This window comes from Anolis carolinensis, chromosome 1 (assembly GCF_035594765.1).
Source record: "Anolis carolinensis isolate JA03-04 chromosome 1, rAnoCar3.1.pri, whole genome shotgun sequence".
Classification (NCBI taxonomy): Eukaryota; Metazoa; Chordata; class Lepidosauria; order Squamata; family Dactyloidae; genus Anolis; species Anolis carolinensis.
In genome coordinates, this window is record NC_085841.1 from 208,210,918 (window position 1) to 208,232,254 (window position 21,337).

Below are 21,337 nucleotides of genomic sequence, written 5' to 3' on the forward strand. Positions count from 1 at the left end.
TGTTTTAGGCGTGGCTTAGCTCTCTGCAAAAGCTGAGCTCCTTTCTTGCAGAGATCATAATCCAAGCAACTTTGCAAAGGATTTCTTTACACACACACATGTCAATCTGGCGTAATAGTTTGCACCCCATGCAACCCATTAGTGATGCCACGGGGGCTGACCTCTTAGTTTCCAAGATCAGATTATGTCAGGTGGCTTTAGGATATTTAGGTCCTTTGCGAGCGTGACAGGACACAAAAAAAGAGGGATCCACAGAACCAAAGGCTAGTCTTTTTACAAAAATCTCTTTTTGGATAAATTCTGATATGTATCTCAAAATAGTGATCCCTTTTTCTTTCTTTTTGATTATATCAGAACTTTCTTTCCACCACCAGTTGAGGTAAAAAGGAATTGCAATACTTTAAAACAGTGATGCCAGTTAAACACAAAAAAGAACATGAAAAATAGCAGGAAATCTCCTTCTGATTCTATACTGTATTGCAATAGAGGAAGAAAACTATAACTATTCTCAGCCTTAAAGCTATAAGGAGTTGTGACAATAGACCTCTTGACTGAATAATACACCTAGAATCCTTTAGCCAGGATGGCCCATATTCACAGTTCTTTCTGGCATTTACAGTTTAAAACGTTATTTTTCCTAGTTCTGCTCAGACTACTGCCTTTCTTTGGGATGTTTTGGTCCATTTTGTTGGATTTATTTTAAATCCTGCTGATCTTTGCATTGTAATTCCCATGAAAAAGGCAAGGTGCAGAATTGAAACTGTGGTTGTGTGGCTTCTAAAATGGCAAGTTTGCGCAAATATGTAAGTTCCTCTCCTCTAATTAACTCAGTCAGGAGTTTTGCAGATCTAATAGTTGTCGTGTTCTGTTTTATTTTGACTGGTATTGTGGTTCCAAAGGTTCATTTTCTGAAAGCCATTATTTGATCAGTATGCACAGCTGACCATGAGCAGATAGCCTCATATTTCCATTGGAAATTTCTAATATCATTTCTTTTTTCTTTCTGTCTGTCTGTCTTTCTCTTCTTAGCATGCCTCAGATACAATAAGTTTTACATTTGCAATAATTACTAATTTGGTATATTTTTTCTTGGAAAACTCTCTTTCAATGCCAAGCAATTAGCAATGATTACATCAAACTATAAAGGACAGTTACACATCTAAAGGGGCTGCACTCTTTCAGCACCTACACTGTGGGAAGCAACATTTGCAAGCAATATTGTGAGCAACTCTTTTGCAAAAAGAAGAAGAAGAAGAAACCCGCACTAGATCACATGAACTCTGATAATGCTATTTATTTGATTTTCTTTTTAAAAGTATTTTATTTGTATTCTGCCCTATCTCCCTGAGGGGACTCAGGGCGGATTCCAGCATACACAAACACAAAGGCAAAACCTCAATACCTAAAAACAATCATAACACAGATAAAGGTAAAGGCTTCCCCTTCTGGCTTTGAGGGGTGGTGCTCACCTCCATTTCTGAGCCGAAGAGCCTGCGTTGTCCATAGACACCTCCTACGTCATGTGGCTGGCATGACTGCATGGAGTGCCGTTTCTTTTCTCTTTACACTCCCACCCCCTTGCAAATGATAAGATGGAATATAAGGACATAAGGTGATGTATGTTTTCCTAGAATGAACACTCATGTAACAAATCTTTCCCACTAATATGACTCTTATTGTTATGTGCTCTCAAGTTGTTTCCAACTTTTGGCAACCTAAGGTGAATTTATAATAGGCTTTTCAAATTCTGTCCATTTGGTCAGAGTCACTTATTTGAATGTGAGGGCTTTGAATGTGGATCTGAAAGGCCATGCTGCTGAGCAAATGAGCTCTGTATTTGGATTGGTAGCCTGCATTCTCTCAGGCGAGGCTTCAAAGTGTTGTAATCCTGCTGCGCTTTCTCCCAACAATGGCTGTTTACTGGGTTCTTCCTGTGTACAATGATAGCAGTGTTGAGCCTTGGCAATATCACATGAGCCCTTGCTCAACAGCAGGCCTTTAAATAGAAACGCTTCAGACTCCCAGGACGTTTTCTTTCAGTTTTCTCGAAGAATCTCTGTGACCTGAGACTGAGTAAAGTAAGAGGGGTTGTTTTCCCCTCGGTGACTTTGGACTTGAAGGGGCCATGGCCAGTAACCAACTTCTTAATCAGAATTAGTAGGAGTTTAAAGGATCTAAAATAGACTTGCACACTTATGTCATGAAAGTAAGTCCATGCTTATCTAATTAAAAAAACCTTTTGCATTTCCTCTGTGGATCAGCCTCTCCAGCCTTGGCAGACCTTCAAAGGACTAGCATTCCAGGGCTTACCAGGCCCCTGGTTTCTTGGCATATTCAAAGTTATATAGCTCGATAAACTTCAGGTTTTTTGCCATTTGTTCCAGGTCCATATGTGACTTCTCTCTTTTCAAATCTGCTATTTCTCTTTTTAATTTTTCATCTTGTGGTTTTTCTTTTAAACTTTTTTCCTTATTGGTTAGCTCTTGATATATTTTTTTCTAATTTATAGTTTTTGTTGTGGCTCAGCCATCACAGCCTATAGTTCATGAAGAGCTGGAGTTGGAAACAGACCATGCTACGGATCCAGGCCCAGAACAAGGCCCCTTGGCCTTGCAGCTGCCTGATATTATTACACAGGAGGATCCGATAATTGGAGAACATTCCGATGCCTCGGCAATCTTGCCTACACCAGATGGTGTTGTTCTGGGCGAGGATGGGTTTTTCAATCGGAGCGAGTGTTTTACAAGAGATAGGAGCAAGAAGGAGGGGGTTTGAAGAAGCAAGAGATTAGCTCTGAGGCTCGATAATGACTAACTGTTTCCCGTGGGAAGTTTTGTGGGTCCTGCACTCCCTTAATCTCACAAACTTGGAATCTCCTTAAAAGTGTTCCCCTTTGTGTTCCTCATTGCGGTGTCAACTTTGCCTTTGCGGTGTCAACTTTGCCAGCTCCCAGCCTTGATTCCAGTTTGCAGCATTTGGTTCTTGGTTTTGGTTTAAGAACTATCCTTGACTTTTGGATGAAACTATCGAGTTTCACTGGTGGATTACGGAAAGGACTTTGCTGAACTTGTTTGAAATTGCTAAAGACTTTATATTAAGGACTACTTTTAATACTGGCTTATTTCACTAACTGCGCATAGACACACACACACACACACACACATATATATATATATATATATATATATATATATATATATATATGCTTTAATAAACCGCTTGTTTGTTATACTGGTTTCCTGTCTGTTTCTCAGAGTGCTCCCGCAGCCTTGGAGTGCCACAGTTTTTCAGTCTATTTCTTCTGGACTTTTGTTGAATGAAGTGACCCCTCATAACCGCCTTATATGTATCCCATATAATTTGTTCTTTAACTTCCCCTGTGTCGTTATGTATGAAGAATTGTTTTGTTAGTTCCAAATTTTTTCTGTAATTCCTCTTCTGTTTTTATTAAATTATCACCAAATTTCCATCTAAGTGAGGGTCTTTTATAGTTCATTATCATTTCTAATGCGTTATGGTCCGATTTATCCCTAGTGAGGATATTTATCCTACTTACTTTTGTAGCAATTGTGTTTGTGACTCAAATCATATCTATCCTTGACCATGTTTCATGTCTATTAGAATACAACGTATAATTTTTTGCTAAGGGGTTTTGTAATCTCCAAATGTCCTGTAAATTGTATTCTTCTTTTAATGCTATGAAATTTTTTGAGAGTAATCCAATCTTGTCCTTGTTTCTCCTGTTGATTTTTTTTACTTCTGTCCATATTAGTATCCAACACGCCGTTGAAATCTCCCAATATAATTATATGATCCATTTCCAATTTGGCTGTTTGTTCTTTTAAACTTTTAATAAATTGTGTCTTCAGGCCGTTGGAAGCATCTATATTACAAACCAATATCTTTTGTTGATTGATTGTAATTTCAATTGCTACCACCCTGCCCTCCAAATCTTTGAATTTAAGCTCTGCTGGAACGTCCATATATAAATAAACTACTATATAAATAACTCCTCTCTTTTTTCACATCAGCTGAGTAAAATTATTTTCCATTTTTTTGTTAATTAGATAAGACACATTTTTTGGGGAAATATGAGTTTCCTATAGTGCTACAATATCATACCCACCTTTTTTGACTTGATTCATTACACTCCTTTTATTTGGTGAATTTAGTCCGTTCACATTGTTAACGTAATATTTTAATTGCCGCGTTATATCAGTCTTCATCTTGATTTTTTTCATCTATTGAAGTTCCATCATCATCTGCATCAGGGAATTCTGGGTCCATTGGGTCAATTCCTGCACCAAGCTCCTGGTCTTCTGAGGAGTAATATCTTGGTTTTTTAGATTTTTTCCTCTTTATTGAGTCTGAGTCCGGCATTTCTTCTTTATTTTCTTTCTTAATTCTTTTGTAAAAGTCCTTTCCCTTTTCCTCTGTTGTTAACCAAAATTTTTCATTTCAATATGTTACCATCACACCCTCTATCTTTTCCCACCTGAACCTTATATTTTGTTTTTTAAGTTAATCCGTCAGGAAGAAGTACTTCTGTTCTTCTGTTCAGAGTGGCCAGGGGAAATTCTTTTAAAATAGCAATTTTGCTATCTTTGTAGAATGAGGGTTTTCTACTATTTTGCATCAATATTTCATCTCTAAATCTTTTCTTAGTGAAGTGCACAATAATGTCCCTTGCCACTTTATTTCTTTTTGCATAATTTATTTGAATTCTATAACATCCATCTTCCTCATTTTCCACCTCTTTTATTGGGTATTGTAGTATATTTGCTATTACGTCAACAATTTTTTCTGATATTTTCATTCTCCTCTTCTTGGACGTTCCTGAAACGAAGTTGGAATTCCATTTCTTTTTGTTCTAATTTTTCTTGCAATTTTTCAACTTTTACATTTCTGGATTCCAATTCTTCCATCTTTTTTCTCATCACTTTTTGTGGGGGTTTTTTCTTCTAATTTTACACTATCCTTATATCCTCATGTTTCTTCTTCATTTCTACTTTCAGTTGACTAATTGACTTAATCTATTTTTTCATTTCAAACAATTCTTGTATTTCTTTTGTTGCTTATTATGTTCCTCCGACATTTTCTGTAATTCTTTTTGATATGAGTCTTGTTTTTCTGAAATTTTTTGAATTTCTTTTAAAAGGTCTTTCATGCTGACATCTTCCAAGGGTCTTCTTGCTAGAGGTATATTATCTTTCAAATCTTTCTGAAATTTTGTTTTAGGACCAGCCATTGTCACTAGTTACCTTTATCCAAATATATATCCCAAATGTTTTCCCCTCACCTATAATTTTGACAATCTCTCACTATTATTGATTGTAGGAATCTGAAACATAAGTCTTAATTATAAGAAGGTATAGAGTAAGTGAATATCTATAATATTTCAGTCTATTCTTTCTGTTTTTTATGTCGCAATATTCTTTAGTTATGTATTTCGTTTCCCAAAACTTTTAAGTTCAGTCTTTACTAAGTTCATATTCTTCCCTCCTAATGTTTTAATTTAAGTCAATTTACAATCCACCGAATGTCCGTTATATTCCCCACTCCTTTACAGGTTCTCATATTATATCATATTTTCCCAGTAGGTATTATTCCTTCTCTGCTCACTTGTCTTTGTCATTTGTATCCACTGTACCGATGATCCCCTGCAACTCACTTTCCCTTCATTGTTAATTTTCCCTGTCGTCCGTCTAATGTCATCAGTCGTCATCCATCACTTGGGGTCCATCGTCCTTCTTTCAATCGTCGTTGAACTTTCCTCATCGTCCACATCCACTGTTTATCCTCTGTCTGTCCGTTAGTCCTTCAGCTCTTTATCTGCCCTTCGTTGTTCCAGGGCTACCTTCCACTCTTGCCTCTCTGTATCGTCTTTTTTCTATGCTCTTTGGGCCTCCAGTCCATCCCTTTCCCCTTCCTTCCGGTTGTTTCCTTCGTTTCCTGACCTCTATGGAAGTGTCCCACTTTAATCGTCCTCTGCTTGTTCGCTATTATTCTGCCCTTCCTGAAGATTTTCCACCCTTTCCAGGAGTTTTATATGTCAGTTCCTGCCTCCTGCCTTCTCCAGTTGTTTATAGAGAAGAGGGAGGACCGATAAAACAACGTGTTGCCCAAGGTCAGTCTTTGCACGGCACAATCATTGTAATATACGATTTGGATCAACCAAGTTCTCTTCAGCCGCTTTTGCCCCTTTTAGGTTCTTCCCCACACTTTAAAGGTCATTCATTCTAAAGTTTTTAACTTATTTACTTGTTTGAAATCAGTCCCGCCACCATCAATCTCCCCTCAACCCAAGTCTATATCAACGGTCAGAACAAAGAACTTTTTCTTTGGAAACTTACTTTCCTTTGTCCCCTTCTGGGGTTCTCTTCTTTTGATCTTTTTTCTTGAATTTAAAATGGGCTTATCAGGCGGTTCGTGCAGGGTTTCCCCTGCTTTTTGCCAGCAATCCGCACCCTCCACGATCTATCTGGAGCTGTACTCGCCTCCCTCCTTATGGAGAGAGGGATTTTGGCTCAAACGGAGATCGCTATGGAGGCTACTCAATCAGCAGGGAGAGGGGAGCCAAAAGCTCTACCTGATTGACTTTGGCAATGGCTTGCCAGGAGCCCCCAGCAAGTCCAGCCCGCTGCCATTGGTGTCCACCTGAAGTCCCATTTCATTGTTTTATCGTGTTATGTTTTTATGTATATTTTCTTCTGTTTCTATGATTGTATACAGCATCGAATATTTGCCCTTTGTATGTGTAACCTGCCCTGAGTCCCTTCAGGGAGAGAGGTTGGGTTAGAAATAAAAAAATAATATTATTATATTAGAAGTACATTTCTTCAAAATAAATAGAATTTTCTTCTCATCAAAGACATAAGATTTCAAAGGTACACTGACTGCAAGATTAATTTCAAACCCAAATACAAAATAGTGGTGTTTCAGAAATAGGCCAGTCAGCTGGGATTTGTTTGAAACTTTTTATATCATCTGATTTGGTTCAGGCCTGAAGCTGTTTCTCAAGGCTTTATCACACTAGGCTGGAAAATTACAGTTATAGCAAGATAATGGTGTCTTTGGCTGGTACCAATCACATGACATCATGTCGTCCTTGTTATATTGCATTTCAATTATTACTGTAGCACATTTTTTAACTGATGGAAAACCTCATCAATGGCTCCCAATATCTCTCCTGTTCCATGATTTCCTTTGGTTTGATCTGTCCCTTCTGCTGCAGTTCTGATATTCTAGCAGTCATATGGCATGAGTGGGTGTGATTCCCCCCCCCCCCCAGTCCTAAACAGGATAAGATTACTGTTTTCTTTTCTTTTATTTTTAAAATGTTATCATTTTGCTGTCATTGTGCAATTGAAACAAAAGTTAATTAAAAATCAAAAGGTGTGCATGCACTGGGAAAGGCATGCATAGGCAGGAAGGTGGGCTTAGCGAGGTGGTGTGGGAGAGCTATCATGGAATCATGCATCACCAAAGAGGCAGCATAGTGCAATTGCAGAGAAATGTCGTAGTGATTGTTTCCATATTGGTATGCTTTTATTTGCTTAATCAATGTGATTATTGCAAAACAACAGGCTGATGTGATAAAATCATCTGTTTGCAAATCATGGTGTCTCTTGTTATCTCTTGGGGGGGGGGGGGGGGGGTATAGCTTTTTTGCTGTTACTTAGAACGGAATATATTTCTTGGTGTATTTTCTTGAAGAAAATAAGCCTACCAAAAGGAGGCATAAAAATAGTTGAATGTTTTTAATGCTATATTCAGATTTTGATTTTTTTTTTAAAAGGAAAACAATAATTACTTCATTTCTTAGCAGAATTGGATGACATCGGTTCATCCCAGGTCAAATGACCTGTAAGATTCCACTGACATATTAAATCAAAGTTTTATTTTGTTTGATAAGTTGCTATTCTAAAAATAAGAATTATACTTGATTAACTAGAATTCAGGAATGGCTAGTGTTCACAAATAGACTTGTTGTCTTTGTTTCAAATCTTCTAAACATGCATCTTGAGATGGTTTGGCTTTGAATAATAATACATGAACAAAAATTTCCACTGGCCAAACATATCCAGATGGCTCTGCATCCTATGTTAACTTAATATTAAATTCTTTCCTTTTGCAGTTAGTGTCTTGGTCCTGCCTCCCCCCCCCCCCCCCATCAAAATACTTCGATACTTACTGAGTGGCAAACAGAGCTTCAGTACTCAAGACAATATTGTAGGGCAGATTCCAAAAATCCTAATACTAATTCACTTTAATTTGGAAGCAACCATCTGGCATTCTTTTCTTTGATCTTGGCCCATTTTCGAGGGCTCATTCCTGCACACTGATTGAAAACCCAGCCAGCCTGCATGTGCCAGGGATTTTTGGAAAAATAATGCTAATAACTAATATTTCTATAAAAGGGGAAAGAGGACTCGAGTGCTTGAGGACAAGCTATTTTCTTGTTGTATCCACTTTGCAGAGAAGAGGTTGAAGCTAAGGCTAGATAATTTCTTGATTTGATTTGTTTTGCTTTCAGTCCTCTGCTAAATTCACCCTCTTATCTATGGATATAGAATGGATTCACTTGCCTCCATACATTTCATGTCTCTTCACCTTTCTTGGTGTACTGAATCATACAATTTTTGTTGTTTTCATTGTGAATATGTAGAAATTTGAGGAGGATTTTTGTTGTTGTGTGCTTTTGGGTAGTTTTTGACATATGATGACTCTACAGCAAGCCTATCATGGTTTCATGGCCAGATTTCTGAACCTTCTTCTGAGGCTGAGAGTTTGTAACTGATCCAGGGTAACACAGTTAATTTCCATGGAAATGTGAACCCTGGTCTCCAGACTCATAATCCAGCAGAGGTAAATAAGTTAGCAAGCTAGCAAAACAAAAATCAAGGAAAGTGTTTATTTCAGCTCTAGCCAAAGTTTTTTTTTTTAAAGTTTTTTAAATAAACTGGTTTAGTCGTGAATTTTAACTGGTTAACCAAATCCCCATAGTGTACACTGAAGTTTATCGATGGAGCCTGATTTCTCAATTATTTTGCATTATGGAACTACTCTTCATAATTCGCTTAAAAAACCCTATATAACTAACACCCACTGCTCACTAATTTGCAGCAAGGTAATTAACAAAAGGAGATCAAAACCTGCAGGGATCTTAAAGGGTGGTAACAGGCAAGGCTCAAGTTTTGTGATACATACAACACATCATGTTTTTGTACCTCAAAATGTGCATTGCCTTTAAACATTCTCCCTGAGCTTAGTTTTCTCTTAGGACGTGAAATCTGTACCTAAAGTTTGCTATTCTGACATCTGTTTTGTGGTTGAGTTGTTGTCATTGACCTTGTTTTTATGTATTTTAAAGTACAGGTTGAGCACTTCTTATCTGGAACTCTGAACTTTGTTCCATGCCCTTTAAAAAAAGAAAAAGAATACGTATAAAATTCCCTCCAGGCTATGTATTTAAGATGTCTATGAAACATAAATGAATTTCATGTTTAGATTTGGGTCCCATCTCTACAATATCTAATTATGTACGCATATTTCAAAATCCAAAAAGAAAAAAAAAACAAGCAGTTCTGGTCCTAATCATTTTGGATAAAGGATACTCAAACTATGTAAGAACAGATGTCTTTTGAAGAGAAGACAAGTTGAAACCACTTCATTTCATGTGGGTACAAACGATAGATTACAGTAGCGGGTTCACTAGTGGGGCCTATTCACACTACATAATCCTAGATCATGATTCCATTTTAACTGCCATACTCATCTTAGGGTTTTTGAGAGGGATTTGCATGACAGTGAAGAACCTTCTTATCATTGTCTAAGATAGCACATGTGCTAGCACAGGGGTCCCCAAACTAAGGCCCAGGGGCCACATGCGGCCCATCGAAGCCATTTATCTGGCCCCCGAGGTGGTGGATAAATTATTATTATTATTATTATTATTATTATTATTATTATTATTATTATTGACACAAAGACACAGTATAACACAGCAAATAAGATAGATATGCTGGATTTCATATCACAAAATCACAAGTCAAACACTTCCCAAGCGTTTAGGACTGTGTGATGTATTATTATTATTATTATTATTATTATTGACACAAAGACACAGTATAACACAGCAAACAAGATAGATATGCTGTATTTCATTTCACAAAATCACAAGTCGAACACTTCCCAAGCATTTAGGACTGTGTGATGTATTATTATTATTATTATTATTATTATTATTACTATTATTATTATTATTGACACAAAGACACAGTATAACACAGCAAACAAGATAGATATGCTGGATTTCATATCACAAAATCACAAGTCAAACACTTCCCAAGCGTTTAGGACTGTGTGATGTATTATTATTATTATTATTATTATTATTGACACAAAGACACAGTATAACACAGCAAACAAGATAGATATGCTGTATTTCATTTCACAAAATCACAAGTCAAACACTTCCCAAGCATTTAGGACTGTGTGATGTATTATTATTATTATTATTATTATTATTATTATTATTATTGACACAAAGACACAGTATAACACAGCAAACAAGATAGATATGCTGGATTTCATATCACAAAATCACAAGTCAAACACTTCCCAAGCGTTTAGGACTGTGTGATGTATTATTATTATTATTATTATTATTAATAATAATAATAATAACAATATTGAAGCTGGGAGGCCATCTGTCAGGGGTGCTTTGCTTGTGCTTTTGGAGCACAAAGGCAGAAGGGGGTTGGACTAAATGGCCCAAGGGGTCTCTTCCAACCCTCTTTATTATTTTTATTATGATTATGGTGATGATATGATGATGATTATTATTAACATTGAGGCTGTATTTGTTCCCGTTTTGTTTGTTTACTTCAAAATAAGGTATGTGCAGTGTGCATAGGAATTTGTTCACAGTTTTTGTAAAACTATAGTCTGGCCCTCCAATGGTCTGCGGGGCCGTGAACTGGCCACCTATATTAAAAGTTTGGGGACCCCTGTGCTAGCAGTTTCTAACTCAGCTATAGGAACTGTTGTTAGCCCAAAGGATGGACTGTTAACCAGAAAAATCTCACATAGACTGTGTGCATTTTGCATTTACGGCAATAGGATTTTTTTTAAAAAGGGGAAAACAGCCTGCTTTTGAATAGAAAGGGGGAGAATTATGCCCTTGGATGCCACATGATTGCTAACGTATTGGAACTAAAGTGAGGCGGACCTATCTCTTAAGTAATGGGAAGTAATGAGATCAGTAATGGGAAGGCAGAGATATCAAGAACCAGTGATGGCTTTTACCCAATAGTGTAAAGGTATGCTACACACCTTTTCATTGATAGCAAGAAGGACATGGTGTAGTGTGATACCTGGTAAAGACACAATAATCCTGCTAAAATTCCACCTTGCAAAACTTGTGAGACAACGCTCTAAACCTTTGCAGTCACACTATTTTAGCTGCTTGTATAGTGTTTCAGTTTATCTTCTCCAAATTGCCCCTTTGCCCTACTTCTAAAGCTGCAATCTGAGTTCAAAGTGCAAAAGGAGAGGGGAGGGATGGGTTCTTGCCCTTCTCGCAGGCAAAAGCAAGCTGCTGCAGCCAGGGCTTTAGCAGGGGGGGGGGGTTATGGGTTCAACCCCCCCCCCCTGAAATTTTTCAGGTTAAAAAAATACCTGGTTTATGTCAGAGTAATTGCAGCGCAGCAGTAGTTGGATGGAATCAGTGGAACGCAGAACGAAGAGACATCCAAAGACTTTGATAAAACTATATACAAGTTTTACTGTAACAGTAATAATCAAGACAAACAGACTTCCAGACGAACACAGGACTCTAGGCAGACAGTACTCAACTCAACTCAGAACAGAACTGATGCAATCAGTAATGCACACACACTTGTGTCTGGACACTCCCCAGTTCCAGCCACACATCAAGGTCAACACAGCTTCTCAGCAATTAACTCTTTCCAGACTATAGTACACTCTGGGTGATGCAATCAGTATGCAATACAGGCAAGACACAAATTTCATTTAAACACTATCAATACACAAATCCCACATTAACAGTTTACTCATGAATTTTAACTGGTTGACCAAATCCCCATGCTAAGTCTATGAGACGCAAAAAATTAAGAGTCCCTCCAGGCACTATCTCAAGCAGATATTGACAGGTCTCTTAACTTGTCTCTTAACTTGTCTATCCATCTACATATAGAGCTTTTGCCATCCTGACCAAGTTCTGTTGTTTCTTTGATGTTACGTGTCCCAGTTCTCATCTGTAAAATGTTAGATGGTATTCCTTGCCTCAGAAGCATCCTGTGAAATTCATGAGGTTGCCATAAGTCAAAAGGCAACATGAAGGCATACACACACTTACAGGTAGCAGCAGTAATAGTTTCACACATGCCCAATCATCAAGATTTATTGAAATAAAAATTTAGGTTGCAGTTGGAACATAATAAAAAAGGTAAAGGTTTTTCCGTGACATCAAGTCTAATCGTGTCCGACTCTGAGGGTTGGTACTCATGTCCATTTCTAAGCCAAAGAGCCGGCATTGTCCGTAGACACCTCAAAGGTCACATGGCTGGCAATACTGCATGGAGTGCCATTACCTTCCTGCTGGAGCGATAGCTATTCATCTACTCACATTTGTATGTTTTCGAACTGTTAGGTTGGCAGAAGCTGGAGCTAATGGCAGGAGCTCACCCTGCTCCCCGAATTCAAACTGCCAACCTTTCGGTCAGCAAGTTCAACAGCTCAGTGGTTTAATCTGCTGCACCACCAGAGGCTCCTGGAACATAATAACAGCATGGAAATTGCAATTTAACTGCTCACCCACCCCCCGCTAGGGCCGGCCCTACATAATTTTCAAGTGTAAGCGAACAGAATTTTGGTGCCCCCCCCAAACCAATCACTGAAAAATAAAAGCGTTGGATAAGCGAAAATGTTGGATAATAAGGAGGGATTAAGGAAAAGCCTATTAAACATCAAATTACATTTTGATTTTACAAATTAAGCACCAAAACATCATGTTTTAAAACAAATCAACAGAAAAAGCAGTTCAATACATGGTAATGTTATGTAGGAATTACTATATTTGCGAATTTAGCACCAAACATTGTACTGGGATATAGGGCAGTGTGGACTCAGATAACCCAGTTCAAAGCAGATATTGTGGGTTATTCTGCCTTGGTATTCTGGGTTATATGGCTGTGTGGAAGAGCACTGTGGGTCCTTAGGAATCCAGAGGAATTAAAAGGCCACCGAAAGGGAATCTGGCCCCCAGTATTAAAAAAAAACCACTCTAAAATCAGGACAGTAAATAAAGAACAACATTCAGAAAACAGAGGAATTCCAGACAAAAAACAATCAGGGCCAGCTAACACCTTCTAACAATGGATTCCCCCAGGCAGGAATCAGCCAGGCTTTGAAGCTGCAAGGCCATTTAATGCTAATCAAGGTGATCAACTGCACACTTGCCTCCAACAGAGTTCTTTCTCCCACCCTAGACCTTTCTCAGATATATAAACCCCTCTTGACTAGTTTCCAACAAACCTCACAACCTCTGAGGATGCCTGCCATAGATGTGGGCAAAACGTCAGGAGAGAATGCCTCTGGAACATGGCCATACAGCCCGGTAAACTCATAGCAACCCAGTGATTCCGGCCATGAAAGCCTTTAACAACACATTGAACTTCCTAATTGTGAGAGCTGTTCAGCAGTGGAACTCTCTGCCCCAGAGAGTGGTGGAGGCCCCTTCTTTGGAGGCTTTTAAACAGAGGCTGGATGGGGGGTGCTTTGAATGGGATTTTCCTGCTTCTTGGCAGAAGTGGATGGCCCACTAGGATTCTAAGACAGCCCAAGGGCCATCCAATCCAACTTCATTCTGCCATGCACAAAGCACTCATAACAAATGGCCATCCAGCTTCTGCTCAACAAAACCTCCAGAGAAGGAGACTCCAACACAATTACTTCCAGGCAGCATATTTTACTGCCCAACAGGAATTCTTTCTAATGTTTAGGTTGGATCTCTTTCCCTGCCATTTGAATCCCTGTCTCTGTGTCCCATCCATCGGAGAAAAGTGTGTGTGTGTGTGTGTGGGGGGGGGGGGGTAAATAAGTAATAATAATATCGGAGGAGGAGCAGAGAATAAGCTGGGTTGTTGTGAATTTTCTGGGCTGTATGGCCATGTTTCAGATGCATTATTTCCTGACGTTTCGCCCACATCTATGGTAGGCATCCTCAGCGATTGTGAGGTGTGTTGGGAGGTAGGGAAGTGGGGTTTATATATCTGTGGAATGTATTGTCTGTTTGAGCCGAGGGTAAATGTTGCAATTGGCCAGCTTGATTAGAATTGAATAGCCTTGCAGCTTCAAAGCTTGGCATCTTCCTGCCGGGGGAATCCTTTTTTGGGAGGTGTTAGAGATTGGGAGGAATTCCTCTGCTCAGGCTGAGGCAACGCTGCGAGGGAGGAGGCTGCGGGCTTGTCGAGGAGGAGTGGGGAAGCTCGCTCACCAAGCCCCCGGCCTCCTCCTTCAGAGCGAAGGAGAAGGCCGCGGGCTTGTCGAGGAGGAGAGGGGCGGCTCGTTCGGCAAACCCACGGCCTCCTCCTTCGCTGCGACGGGCCCTTACTGGAGGGAAGAGTTTCCTCCATCTGACAAAGGCCCGGCTTAGGGAAACTCGGAGCATGTTTCCAAAGGCCCAGGTCCTTACCTTCCATGGCTGCCTCTGCCGCAGCCTCTGCTTTCCCCTCCTCCACTGCCGCTCTACTGAACCGGAGGCACCTCAACGGCGCCCCCTATGCACAGGCGCGTAGTTTGCGTAGCACTTGAACCACCCCTGCCCGCCACCATGGGGTTTTGTCAAATAATTGCAAATAATCAGCCCTCCATATTCACTTGGATTCAGAGTACAGAAACACCTGTGAAAGTGGAAGAACCACACATTTTCAAATTGCTCTTTTTTCCCAAAAGAACACATCTCTAGAAATCTGTAAGTCTTCCAGCACAACTCTATGGGCAACTGAATTTGAATCTTGAATTGCACTGAAGAGAGTTATGCCAGCTGGAGCTGATAGTTTAGCAATCTGGAGGGCTGCAAAATTTTAAAAAGCTAAAGGTGCTACCACATTTCTTTCGCCTTCCTTCCTCCTTTTTATATATGAGCCAGGTGTATTTGTCAATGCTTCCAGCCCATCTGCATTGTAGTTGCTTGTAGATGCTATACCTGAAGCCCTTACAACTCCCTCTGTTGACTTCTCTGCATATGAGACTTCCCACTGTCCACAGAGCCCTGACATTTTCTTCTCTCATCTTTCAGAATTTGATCAGTTTTAAGTTGAATGCAAAAACAATGGGGCAATATCTTCTGAGCAAACATCAAGTAACTTCCTGAACTCTTCAACTTCCCTTCAGCTTCTTTCACACTTGGGGGGTCCACCACAGAAAGCTTTTACTTGCTGACTGAAAGACTGCATATGCAAAGAAAATCATTCCAATATAAATGTTAATTTGCATTCTCAGCTTTTGGCACAACTGTCCACTAAGGATCTGTAAATGCAGATTACACAACCTGTATTTTTAATAACGCAAACAGGTCCTGATGTGGGGGGATAAGGACTTCAATAATTATCTGAAAAGCAAGGAGGAAACACTACCCAGCCCTGCCAGATTTATATGCCAAAACTCATGAGTTGCTTTTAACATTATAGAATGAAACGGCTGCCTCAGGCAATGGTTTGGGGGTGTCATAAAGGAAGCAAAATTGCTATTTATTTACTTTTGTTATTGTATTTACTGTCAAGAATGGAGAGGCGTGTTTATAAGATTGGTTGCCTCATGTACCTAGCCAAGTAACTTGGCTAGGTCTCAGGCATGTAGCCGGGGGGGGGTGTGTCTCAGGGTGGTCTGTGAGACGGTCTTACTGGTACGTGGCATGGTGACGTCCTTGTCCACGCTTGGGCCCTCGGCACACTCTCTTTCCTTTTTGGTGCCCCTGGTTTCAGGCTTCGGTGCCGGGAGAGGAAGGGGAGTGCGCCACCAGCCAAAGAGGACCCCGCCGCACTGCAGACCATGCAGAGGCCGCAATAGGCCTTCGCGCCCGTGCATTGAAGTCTCACCACACTCGTGGCTGGGAGTGCGTCAAGCCTGTCGGCTGTTTCTGAGACTCTCTGGATCAAGGTAAACAACAACTCCCATTTGAAAAAGGGCAAGCATTCTCCAATCCCTGCCTCTATGCACAGTTGGGCTCTATGTGCCAAGTTTAGTCCAGACCCAGTGTTGGCTTGGTTCAATGCCCTCTGGATAAGGGCGCAACGCAACGCCCAGATCCAAGGTTTATAACCCCCAACTCCGCCTGTCCTGTATGCACAGTTGGCCATGTTTGGTCCAGATATGATGTTGGCTGCCTTCAGTGCTTTCTGGAGACAGGTAGACAACAACTACCGTTTGAAAAGGGCAATCATTCTCCAATCCCTGCCTGTATGCACTGTTGGGCACATTGGCTCTATGTACCAAGTTTGGTCCAGATCCAGCACTGGTTTGGTTCAATGCCCTGTTTATTATTATTATTATTATTATTATTATTATTATTATTATTATTATTATTATACAGTTCTTCCTCGCTATAGCACATGAAGACAGAACAACTAACATGAAACGAAGCCAAAAGAGCATAACATCGTTCTTTAAAAAGCCCAGAGAGGAAGACATTTTATCTAAAGTTAAAGGTAAGTTAAGTTTTATTTGGAATACAGTAGCGTCTCACTTATCCAACATAAATGGGCCGGCAGAATGTTGGATAAGTGAATATGTTGGATAATAAGGAAGCATTAAGGAAAAGCCTATTAAACATCAAATTAGGTTATGAATTTACAAATTAAGCACCAAAACATCAGGTTATACAACAAATTTGGCAGAAAAAAATAGTTCAATACACAGTAATGGTAGTAATTACTGTATTTACGAATTTAGCACCAAAATATCACAATGTATTGAAAACATTTACTACAAAAATGTGTTGAATAATCCAGAACGTTGGATAAGTGAGACTCTACTGTAACACTAAATTAACTATTTATACTTGCACGTATCCTGATTTTGATCCATCTTTTTAAATATTATAATAGCATTTAGATCAATTAGGCTAGTACAAAACAATAAACTTCAATAGGCAAGAGAAAATTTGAGGCCTACTAGCCTATTGAAGTTCATTGTTTTGCCAGAAGAGCAGCACTGACTGGACTGTTAGTGCTGCCATCTGTGGCGTGTTCAAGGAATAACTTGCATGATATGACTAGACACAGTACGTTTCACTAGCTTCTTTTGTACCGTTAAGTTGCAAATATTGTAGAACCATCTTGGATATATAAAACATAAAATTTGTTGTTGAAGGCTTTCATGGCCAGAATCACTGGCTTCTATGAGTTTTCCAGGCTGTGTGGCCATGTTCCAGAAGCTTTCTCTCCTGATGTTTTTGCCCACATCTGTGGCAGACATCCTCAGAGGTTTGAAGTCTGTTGGAAACTAGGACAAGTGAGGTATCTGTGGAATGTCCAGGGAGGAAGAAAGAACTCTTGTCTGTGTGAGCTAGGTGTGAATGTTGTAATTAGCCACTTTGATTAGCATTGCAATGCCTTTCAGATCAAAGCCTGACAGCGTTATGCCTGGGGGAATCCTTTTTTTAGAAGGTGTTAGCAGGCCTTGATTGCTTCATGTCTGAAATTCCTGAGTGTTGTTCTTTATTTACTGTCCTGAGTTTAGAGTTTTTTTAAATACTGGTAGCTTCTCTGTGTAGTCTGACAAAGATCCACCCAGGGGAAAGGTGTTCCTGCCATACATCAAGGAAACCACTGACCACATAGGGAAGCTGATGAGGAAACACAACCTACAAACTATCTACAGACCCACTAAGAAAATTCAGCAAATGCTATGTTCAGCTATGTTCACCTCTGCAGGAGTCTACCGTATTCCATGCAACTGTGGACAAGTCTACATAAGAACCACCAAGCAGAGCGCCCAAACACGAATCAAGGAGCATGAAAGGCACTGCAGACTAAGTCAACCAGAGAAGTCAGCCATAGCAGAGCACTTGATGAACCAACCTGGGCACAACATACTATTTGAGAACACAGAAATGCTGGACCACTGCACAACTACCATGTCAGACTACACAGAGAAGCTAATGAAATCCACAAGCATGTGGACAATTTCAACAGAAAGGAGGAAACCATGAAAATGAACAACATCTGGCTACCAGTATTAAAAAAAACTCTAAAGTCAGGACAGTAAATTAAGAACAACACTCAGTAATTTCAGACATGAAGCAATCAAAGCCTGCTAACACCTCCTAACAAAAGGATTCCCCCAGGCATTAAGCTGTCAGGCCTTGAGCTAAAAAGGCATTCAATGCTAATCAAGGTGGCTAAATTACAACATTCACATCTAGCTCACAGAGACAAGAGTTCTTTCTCCCATCCTGGACTTACACAGATATATAAAACTTACTTGTCCTAGTTTTCAACAGACCTCAAACCTCTGAGGATGCCTGCCACAGATGTGGGTGAAACGTCAGGAGAGAAAGCTTCTGGAACATGGCCATACAGCCCGGAAAACTCACAGCAACCCAGTAAAACATACTATGTTTGCAGTAACAGGTTTATTCCATTTATAGTACTAAAAGTAGTATTATTTTTTCAGATGTGGATGATATCATTCCTTCTTCCAGCCACATCAGCTGCCCATTGCTCAAGCTAACAAAGTGGTCATACTCCTGAAGCTGACGAAATATCAGTACTTTCAAAAATGTGTTTTTATAACTGGCATACAAAGTCTTTTGACATAGGAGACATTCAACAAGAGAAGATAGATGAAAACACAAAGATAAACATTCTTCAGTCAGTTCTCCTCCCAAAACAGCCTTACACTTTTCCTTCAACCAAAAGTAAAAGTCAAAAGAGAAAATTTCAAGAAAAATGGTTTACAGATCCCACCTCAGGATTTGCTTTCTTGGCCTATTCTAAAAAAGAAGATGCAGTTTATTGCAAACCATGTTTTTTGTTTTATCATGATGGTATAGGAAAAGGAAGTCACGAGGCTCCTGGAAAGTTGGTTACTCTTCTTCAGCTTCAAACTTTTTGACTGCAAATTTTTCTTCAGGAAAAAAGTCTTGATATGGCATCTGCCATAAACCATGCTAAGTCACTGTTAAAATCTTTAGAAATTTTGAGAGCAGATGCAAAAGATCATTTTGTAAAACTCTGACTTAGCAAGAACAACATCTGAAAAAATATTTCAAAGCAACTTGACTATTTCAAGGCAAAATTCAAGACAGGTGCATCGGACAAATTCAGGGACTAATTCTGTAGAAGATAATTTCAGAGTTGCGGTGTTCATACCATGTGTCGATTCACTCATACAGAACATTACTGAAAGGTTCATGTCAAATGAAGACATTTTAACCAGTTTCCAGGTTCTCCTCCCTACGTTTTCAGGTCTAGACAAAATTCACCATATGGAACAACTGTCAGAATACTTTGAAAATGATGCAGCACTTGCTTCCATCAAGGCTGAGTACATAATGTGGTACTTAAGAAAGATACTGAGGTACTTAAAGTGTTGGAACTGTGTAACAAAACCTACCATCGGTCAATAAATTTCCTTTTGACTGTGTTAGCTACTCTACCAGTAATGACATGCAGTGTGGAAAGATCGTTTTCAACCATGAAGAGAGTGAAAAATGTATCTAGAAGTTTAATGACAGACCAGAGACTTAGTGGACAAGCAATGATTTCCTTCCATCGGGACATCACTATCAAACCAGAAAAAGTAATTGACAAAATGGCCGGAGAGAAGAAAAGAAGACTGTTGCTGTAAAGTAAAAAATAAGTCAAAAAGTATTCTAAACATTTTGTTAATGAAAGTAAATAAATAACATTTATTATTTAAACTGTTATGTTTATTCATATCATGATCTGATCACAATGCTGAATATATCCCATATGCATGGGGGTATTGGGATAACAATACAAAAGGTTTGCTAGGATAGATCCTCTCTCACTCAGACTCAACCCCCACCACCACCCCCACCACCCCCCACCACCCCCGGGAATCAAAATCCTGGCTACGGGCCTTGTCTGAATATTATGCATTCAACTTGTGTGACTGGGTAGTGGCATTTACTGCTCTCTTTCAGGCAACAAAGTATGAAGTATCTCGGGACAGCCCTGATTAAAGCCTTAGGACTTTTTTGCATGGAGATGGTGAATTGACACAATAACGTGATCTCCATTGCTGGTCTGCCACCTCCCACAATGAAGCTACTAGGGCAGCGTTTTCTCAACCTGGGGGTTGGGACCTTGGGGGTTCGCAAGGGGGATGTCAGAGGGGTCATCAAAGCTCATCAGAAAACATATTTCTGATGGCAGAGAAGACTGAAGATCCCTCCACCTGTCCTTCTCTTCCTTTTTGGAAACAGATGGTGAATCCTCCCACCAAAAGTATTCCAATTTGAGTGTATCAGGTATTTGTGCCAAATTTGGTCCAGTGAATGAAAATACATCTTGCATATCAGATTTTTGCATTACAATTCATAACAGTAGCAAAATTACAGTTATGAAGTAGCAATGAAAATAAGTTTATGGTTGGGGGTCACCACAACATGAGGAACTGTTTTAAGAGATTGCAGGATTGAGAAGGTTGAGAACCACTGCACTAGGAGCTATTGACAGGCAAAGCCATGATCTTGGGGGTTATTTTGAGTGGTGGGTCCAGGCACTTCTGAGGCAACATCTGTCAGTGTTGAAGTTAATTGAGACACATCCACCTTTCAGTCTCAATTCCTCAACTTCTTTGGCGATCTAGCAATCTGCTTAGTCACACAAACATAAATCAAGACTCTCTGCTTTTAGCCGAACAGGGTGGTTCTTATTTTTATTGAGTCAAATACAAACTATATACACAGCACAGCCAGAACAGACCATATACATTTCCAGCTAGATTGATGGCAACAAGCAAAGCATGTTATCTCTAAACATATCAATGCCCACATTCCAGAACAGTGAGGGATATCACAGTGTCATTTTAGCAATTAATCTTTCTGTATGCATTTAACTCTTACTCTACTGGAATGTTTCACTACTTACATATTGCAGGCACACACACAATACAATAGCTTTAAACCATAAGTGAAAATTTCATACTACACAAACCATAACTCCAACAGCATCTGCTACAATCCTCTTGTTGGAACCCCCCACACACACTTTGTATCTCATTAGAATGGCTATGGCATCATGAATATAGCTAAGATTTTTGCAGACGGGCATGAGAGTAC

General features: G+C 39.6%; 1 protein-coding gene across 7 annotated transcripts in view; it reads left to right on the plus strand.

Moving 5' to 3' along the window:
- wipf1 (WAS/WASL interacting protein family member 1) overlaps nt 1-21,337 on the plus strand; it is a 119,140-nt gene that overhangs the window by 34,287 nt on the left and 63,516 nt on the right. Inside the window, exons 2-3 of one of the 7 annotated variants that reach the window (XM_016996848.2) lie at nt 16,011-16,185; nt 16,619-16,733. The exons of 2 other annotated variants lie outside the window; for them this stretch is intronic. The gene's annotated coding sequence lies outside the window, so the exon portion shown is untranslated. The remainder of the gene's footprint in view (nt 1-16,010; nt 16,186-16,618; nt 16,734-21,337) is intronic. 4 more of the 7 variants (XM_062969159.1, XM_062969158.1, XM_016996847.2 and 1 more) reach the window with 4 other exon arrangements.